Here is an 8455-nt window from a genome sequence, read left to right as displayed (position 1 = left end):
CTTTCAGAAACTATTAAATAAAGGGCTTATTGCACCTCTCCAACCTCGACCTTTACCAAATCCACTCCCCACTTCTCACAATCCCAACCTATTTTGTGAGTTTCACCAAAATTTTGGTCATCTTACTGATCGTTGCGTTGCTCTTCATCATACAGTTCAAGACCTCATTGACACCAAAAAAGTTACTGTCCCTGCCCCTGAGCAACCAAATGTTACTACCAACCCTCTACCCAGTTACCAACCTCCTTAGACTCTGAACATGGTATCCAATACTCAACTTTCGTTTGACCCAATCCTTCTCATCCGATCAGTCAATCATAAACCTCCTAGCCCTCCTCTTACTAAAGTAACAATCCCTAATGAGCTTTTCACCATCAAATGCAGTCTTGACCAAGAGAGAAGAAGTAAGTCTGAAGAATACAAAGAATCTGAAGAAGAAAACTCAATCTAACCGCTTGAAAATAGTTTCTCGAGTTCTCAGTCTGTAATCAAGCCCGTTGTGGGTAATTGTCTTTAGTTGTTTATGAGTCTTGAGACTTGTTCTTTCTATCAATTCAGTAATTAAGTCTATCTTTTTTCTTATTTTGCTCTAGTCAAGTTAGTTTGTCGAGTCTACAATGGTGTCAGTTGCCCTATCTAAATTTAATTGAATAAAGAAAATTTGTGAATACCTTGAGTGCATTAACGAGTTAACTAATAACTGGCTTCAAAAAGAAATTCCTCTAATAAGGAACCCCCTCTTGAATGAGAAGATAAATGCCTTGCTCGAGGAACTAAAGGTCATTGACCTCGGAACAAAAATAATTCTCAAAAAATTCAGATTGGAACTAACTTATCCCCAGAGGAGCACAAAGAGATGATGAATTTATTCAGAAAATTCAAAAGACTTGCTTACATGATCCTATGAGGATATGTCGGTTAAATTTGGAGTGTTGTTCAACATGAAATATATACCCATCCTGTGAGAACACCAACCAGAATAGACTGACATAGCCAGAGGAGGGATTATAAAATGTATCAGTGCTGGAATTTTAAAATCGATGGAATAGTTGAAGCAGCCAATAAAAATCTCAAGACAATCATCGTGAAAATGTGTCAATTACACATCACACCGGGACTGGCCAGAGAAGTTACCATTTGCATTATGGACATATTACACGTCAATACAGTCTTCTACTAGAGTCACTCTAGTATGATATGAAAGCAATCTTACCGGTTAAAAGGGAAAATCCTGTATCTCAAGGTCTTGATGGAAGTTAATTTTTAAAAACAGATTGGGTCTGTCAATGGAGAGGAGTCACTCGCATGTTTAACAAGAAAGTCAAAGTTCATCACTTATGAGTCAAGGATTTAAAGCATCAGACTACCCAAGAAAAAAATTTTGAGTACTCCTCCTCGATCCTAGAAAGTTTGAACCCAATTGGAGAGATTCAATCATTAAGGAAATATTATCTGGAAGAACTGTTAGACTTCAAGATCATGATGGAATATAATTACTAGAACCAACCAACCTTGACCAAATCAAACGGTACTACATTTAAGGAGGCCATCTTTGGCCGAATCAATTCTCCTGTTACCCAGTTCAATATATCATTTCTCAACCCCTTTGCAGCATTTTCAAAAAGAAAAATTATGCCTTTTTCTTTCTTAGCCCGATCACCTAACCTAGGGGAGGGAAGATTTGAACTACGTTTTGGTCTAATCCCAAAAATCTGAGTTACGTAGGCAACCTAAGAAGTTACTTTAGGCCCGACCACATCAAAATAAAAAAATCTATTTCCCTACACAATAAAAAATGAAGAAAAACATTCAAAAGAAAAAGAAATCCAAAATGGGAAAGAAAATTTAAGGAAAAGTAAAAGAAATGCCACACAAGGGGCATTTGGATTTTTGAGCCTCAAAATTCCTTTCTTTTTATACCCAGTCCTAAACTTACCCATAAAAGTCCTCCTAAGTACCGTGCGAAAAGTCAAAGAAGATAGCAAAGCATGATCAGACAGCAACTCCAGAAGTTCAAACAGGAAGAAAAAAAAAAGTCTGCTAGGTTGAAAACCCAAAATGGCAACTTAGGAAAAAATTAAGGCAAGCTCGCGAGGTTAAAATTTGAAAGGATGACCTTGGTAACAATCAAAGCAAGGAAAAAAGAAAAAATTGTAAGCTTGCTAGATTGAAAACCTAAAAAGACGATCTAGGCAAAAACTAGAGCATGCTCGCTAGATTGAAAACCTGAATAGGCAATCTAGGCAAAACTTAGAGCTATCAAAAAATAAAAAAAAATCTCCGTTGAGTTGAGAAGCTGAAAAGGTAGTCCAAGCCGAAATATCAGAAGTCCGAATGATCAAGTTTCAATACCCAGTTTGAACCAAATATAGACTCAGCAGATACAAGTATCTCGTCTATGATTGATCTGAAGAGTTTCATGTCCCTAAGTGAACCGATGGGGAGAAAGAACAAATTCTATGATGAATTTCAGAAAGAAATATTTTGTTCCAATTTCTTTGAGCCTGACTCAAAATCTTCAATATAAAAAGTCAAAATTAAAAGTTAAACCTTTATTGTGCTTGCGGTAATCAAGGATTTCAAACTTTCATAACAAAGGCACTTCATTTTTCTAAAGAGTAGAGTTTCCCCCCTTACTCTAGGGGCATTTATTTTCAAATTATGTTCAATTATCCCGTGCAATGTTCTTTGTCAAACTAGGGGCATTTTTGTTGTGATGCCTAGTCAATTTCAACCCCAAAAGATAAGGTTAACTTTGAATTAAAGGTTACCCTCTTGATAACAATTTTGAAAACTCCTCAGATTTAAAAAGAGTTAAAATGTTTATCGGACCTTCATAAAATCCAACTTTTTATTAAAAAAAAAAAATCAAATGCGAGGTTAATCCCCCGTTTGTTCCCTCAAAGCTTAGTTCATTATTCTTGCACCCTGGGCAGGTAGAATAAAACTTCCTAAAAAAGAAAAAAATTAGTTCATTACTCTTTCACTCCGAGTAGGTAGAGTAGAACTTCCCAAAAAAATTAGTTCATTACTCTTTCACTCCGAGTAGGTAGAGTAGAACTTCCAAAAAAAAATTAGTTCATTACTCTTTCACTCCAAATAAGTAGAGTAGAACTTCCCAAAAAAATTAGTTCATTACTCTTTCACTCCGAGTAGGTAGAGTAGAACTTCCAAAAAACAAATTAGTTCATTACTCTTTCACTTCGAGTAGGTAGAGTAGAACTTCTCAAAAAACTTAGTTCATTACTCTTTCACTCCGAGTAGGTAGAGTAGAATTTCCAAAAAAAAATTAGTTCATTACTCTTTCACTCCGGGTAGGTAGAGTAGAACTTCCAAAAAAAAATTAGTTCATTACTCTTTCACCCTGGGCAGGTAGAGTAGGACTCCCAAAAAAATTAGTTCACTACTCTTTCACTCCGAGTAGGTAGAGTAGAACTTCCCAAAATAATTAGTTCACTCTTTCACCCTGGGCAGGTAGAGTAGGACTCCCAAAACAATTAGTTCATTACTCTTTCACTCCGAGTAGGTAGAATAGAACTTCTCAAAATAATTAGTTCATTACTCTTTCACCCTGGGTAGGTAGAGTAGGACTCTCAAAAAGCTTAGTTCATTACTCTTTCACTCCGAGTAGGTAGAGTAGAACTTCCCAAAAAAAAAATTAGTTCATTACTCTTTCATCTTGGGCAGGTAAAGTAAGACTCCTAAAAAATTAGTTCATACTCTTACACTCTGAGTAGGTAGAGTAGAACTTCCCAAAAAAATTAGTTCATTACTCTTTCACCCTGGGCAGGTAGAGTAGGACTCTCAAAAAGCTTAGTTCATTACTCTTTCACTCAGAGTAGGTAGAGTAGAACTTTTCTAAAAATATATTAGTTCATTACTCTTTCACCCTAGGTAGGTAGAGTAGGACTCCCAAAAAAATTAGTTCATTACTCTTTCACCCTGGACAGGTAGAGTAGGACTTTCAAAAAAATTAGTTTATTATTCGTTCACCTAGGGTAGGTACTGGAAGACATTCAAATTTTACTCAGATTATGCTCACTTTGCTCAGATTATGCTCAGTTTATGCTCAGATTATGCTTAGTTTTTTTTTCTCAATCTTTGCTCAGTTTCACACAATACATACACTCACACTTGCACTTTTTAGTCAGGGAGAATTCTCTAAAATTCAAGGATCTGACACTGTCAGTGAGAGCTTACGCTCAAGGACCTGACAACTTTTAAGTTCGGGGAGAGTTTTATGCTCAAGGATCCGAACATTCTGATGAATTGCTAAATTAGGCTGCAAAATGAACTGTCACTAGCTTTGGCATTCGGATATCGCATTATCTACCAAAATAGATTTGCTATCTAGTTTACTTCAACCCTCTATCAAAGAGGGGCACCTGTAGACATCTCATTTTTGCACTCGCCTAATTAATCAACTCGTCAACCCGATCGCAACGATTCCCAATAATGGATGTTTATTCCAATGCTTTATTTTGTTACCAGATATATTTCAGAAATCCGGATAAGGTATCTCGAAATGACAAAACATTAGAAATCACGTTACGCTAGGAAAAAACGATCCAAGAAACATAGAAATCATCATCTTGCAAACAAAAAAGAAGCTTTACGATAAAAATCACTAAAAATTGATCAAATTATCAAAATACCCTTAACATCAAAACAACCCTAGAGCCTACATTACGCTTAGAAAAATCCTTTCAAACACATAAAATAACAAATCGGAACTAAATAAATCATTTCGCCAATTTTCACAGAATTTGATAAAATTACGAAAATGCCCCTCATAAAGTTCACAATCATTTAACACAAAAAACTTCATAAATGACACAAACCAACATTCACATTGAATTCCTTACGAAAAACTGATTCTAAAACATCCTAAAACATCAAAAACCGACTTAAAACACAAAAAGTCCTCTTTGGGGGTAAAATGGTAATTTCACAATTTTCATAATTAAAAATTTTGAAATTAATAAATAAAATATTCAATAATTAAAGTGAAACATTAATGAAATTAAATTAAAATTTTAAATTAAAAAAATCGATCAATCGGGCTCTCAAGTAAAATTGTTGAGGGTTCGTGAGATATTTCTTTAAAGATCCCTCCATTTGGGGGTCCAAAGAATTAAAGATATAATAGAGGAGGGTTCTCCAAAAAATTAAAGTCAATCAAGAAAGACTAAGGTCAAGGTATTAAAGTCAATCAAGTGAGACTAAAGTCAAAATTAAAGTCAATTAAGCAAGACTAAAGTCAAGATATTAAAAGTCAATCAATTAAGACTAAAGTCAAAAAATTAAAGTCAATCAAATAAGACCAAAATTCAAAATCCTAATAGAGTTCTAATTAAATAATAACTATATTTAATAAAGTTCTAACTAAAACACAACTCTACCTAAAACAATTATAATTAAAATACAATTCTACCTAAAATAATTCTAACTAAAATACAACTCTAACTAAAAGAATTCTAATTAAACACTAATTCTATCTAAATCAACCTTTAAAAAAATCTATAAATAGGGGTCCTCACACCCTATTTTCGTATCAAATCAAAAACCCTAAGAGAAAGAGGTCTAAAAGCCCCCCTAGCCTCTCATAAACCCGAGTTTTAGAGTCCCAACTCCTTACCTAACATCCCTTCTTCGATTTTAGGCTAAAAAACACCTAAAAGCCCTTCAAAAACACCCCAAAATCCATAACAAACTCAAAGAATCCAGATAAAAAAAAAAGATACGTTGCCTCGGAGATCAGAAATCAAATCCGGAGACAGAACAAAGCAAGGAGTACGGTACAATGAGCAATTTTTGTCGAATCTGAGGGAACAAGGTCTTTGTTATCGGAAAGGTATAAATTCTTAGTTTTTTTTATTATCTAAGTTTTGTTAGCAATATAATTTATTTGGGAAGTTAGTAGAGACCGGCTTTGACCGAGCGGGGTTGGTGCCTAACACTTTCCAACCCCGTTACTTGATCCCCGAACCTTTTTTTTTCTCTTTCGTAGATTAATAATGTTTGCCTTTCTTAGAGTTAGTTTGGTTCCTAGACCTAAATAACTAGGTGGCGACTCCCAAACCTCAAGGGTCAAAAGCGGATCTGCGTACCCCGCGAATCGAGGGCGCTTTCAAAGGCCAAAAAGTCAGAATCGATATTCCTTGGGAAGAAAATTCAATTAAAAAATATCCCATTCACTTCATTCATTATAAAAGCACCATTTGCACAACATCTTATGGAGAATAATACGTTGACTCAGTATGAAAACATTCTGGAGATTTTTCAAGATGTACAAATTAACATCCATTTTCTAGATGCCATCAAACATATTCCATTTTATGCCAAATTCCTGAAACATTTGACAACTAAGAAGAGGAAATTTTTTTCCTCGAGAAACCATAATGGCAGCCTAAGTGTCTTCGATAATTCAACAAAACATGCACCCAAATTCAAAGATCCTTGTTGTCCAACGATTCCTATTAATATAGGATATCAAATAATTAGGAACTGTTTTCTAGATCTAGGAACCAGTGTGAACTTATTGCTTTCTTTTATTTACAAATAATTGTAATTGGGAGAGTTAAAACCCACAAACATGACATTGAGTTGAGCTGATAGGTCAGTCAAAGTTTCCAACTGGATTATAGGAGATGTTATTCTTAGGATAAAATAATTCTACTTTCCAATAGATTTCATTGTTCTCGATACAAAGCCCGTTATCAATCCCACGAGTCATGTTCCAATCATTTTAGAACGACTTTTCCTAACAACATTAGATGCAATGATTCATTGTCTAAACAACATGATGACATTATCATTCGGAGACATGAAAGTCAAATTAAATGTCTTTCACAATCGATATCAAATCCAACAAATCAACGATGTCAACAAAATTAACATGATTGACACTTTGGTTAACCAAGTGTATCATGAATCAAGTTACCTTGATCCTCCTGAAAGAAGTCTGACAAATTTTGATTGGGATTTTGAAGTCAATAAGACAATGAGAGAAGTCAATGCATTTTTACATTGCCCTTCCAATGGACACTACACTTTGGAATGTTAAAATTGAAAGTCTCATGAATACCTCAACTAGTCCTATTTCATCTGTCATTGAGCCAACCAAGTTGGATCTCAAACCTCTACCAAGTACTCTCAAGTTCACTTTCATTGGTGAGGAGGAAATCTTACTAGTTATCATCTCATCCAAGTTACACTCATTCCAAGAAGAACAACTCTTAGAAGTCTTAAGAGAACATCGAGAAGCTATGTGTGGTAATGCGTCAAATCCACTTTAAATAAAATACAAAACCATCAAAAGAACCACAAAAGAGGCTTAACCCAGCAATCAAAGAGGTAGATCAAACATAAGTCATCAAATTGCTTGATGCAGGTATCATATACCCCATATCCGACAATCAATGGCTCAGTCAAGTCTAAGTAGTTCCAAACAAATCTGGTATCACAGCTCTAACCAACAAGGATAACGAACTAGTCCTCACGCACATCCAAATTGGGCGACGTGTTTATATCGACTATCAGAAGTTGAATACAATGACTTGAAATGACCATTTTCCTTTGCATTTCATTGATCAAATGATCAAGCGATTATTAGGTCACACATGTTATCAATTTCTTGAAGGATATTTGGGATAAAATCAGATTCTAATAGTCCATGAAAATCACGAAAAGACAAGATGTAAATGTTCCTATGAAACCTTTGCCTACCATCACATGCCCTTTGGGCTATGCAATGCACCTGTTATCTTTCAAATGTATATGTTAAGTTTCTTCACTAATATGGAAGTGTTTTTCCTAAAAATCTTTATGTATGATTTCTCAGCTTTTGGGTCTAGTTTCGATAAATATTTTCAGCACTTATACTTATTACTAGTTTGTTGAAAGGAAAAAATATCATGCTTAATTGGGAAAAATCCCACCTTATGGTGAAGCGCGATATAGTTCTATGTCACATCATTTCTGAAAAAGGAATAGAAGTCAATAAAGCCAAAGTCAACTTAATTTCCAATCTTCCACCTCCCAAAACTATGAAAGAAGTGTGCTCATTCCTAGGATACATTGGACTTTACTATCGACTCATCAAAGTTTTGGGGAAAATATTAAAACCTTTTTGTAACCTTTTGGCCACAAATTTCTCTTTTCAGCTCACTTCTAAGTGTTTTAATGCTTTTAAGAAGTTTAAGGCTGAACTCATTTTCATATCTATTATTCGATTGTTGATTATAATATCTCCTTTGAAGTCATGTGTGATACATCTGAAAAGGAAAGCTTCCTTGGACTAGTCGAACATAGTTGCACACATTTTAGAGTTTATTATTGTTCATGAGAGAAATAATATCGAAAAGTTTGTGCAGCAGCTGAATACGAGTCACCTTCATGGGCAAATTAGCTTAAAGAAAAAAATGTACTCCATTAGTTATTTTCTAATGTTCTG

This window comes from Akebia trifoliata, unplaced genomic scaffold (genome assembly GCF_017979445.1).
Source record: "Akebia trifoliata isolate Shusen 1 unplaced genomic scaffold, ASM1797944v1 Contig00234, whole genome shotgun sequence".
NCBI classification, from domain to species: domain Eukaryota; kingdom Viridiplantae; phylum Streptophyta; class Magnoliopsida; order Ranunculales; family Lardizabalaceae; genus Akebia; species Akebia trifoliata.
The sequence above is the reverse complement of the archived record's forward strand: the minus strand, read 5'-3'. Positions refer to the sequence as shown.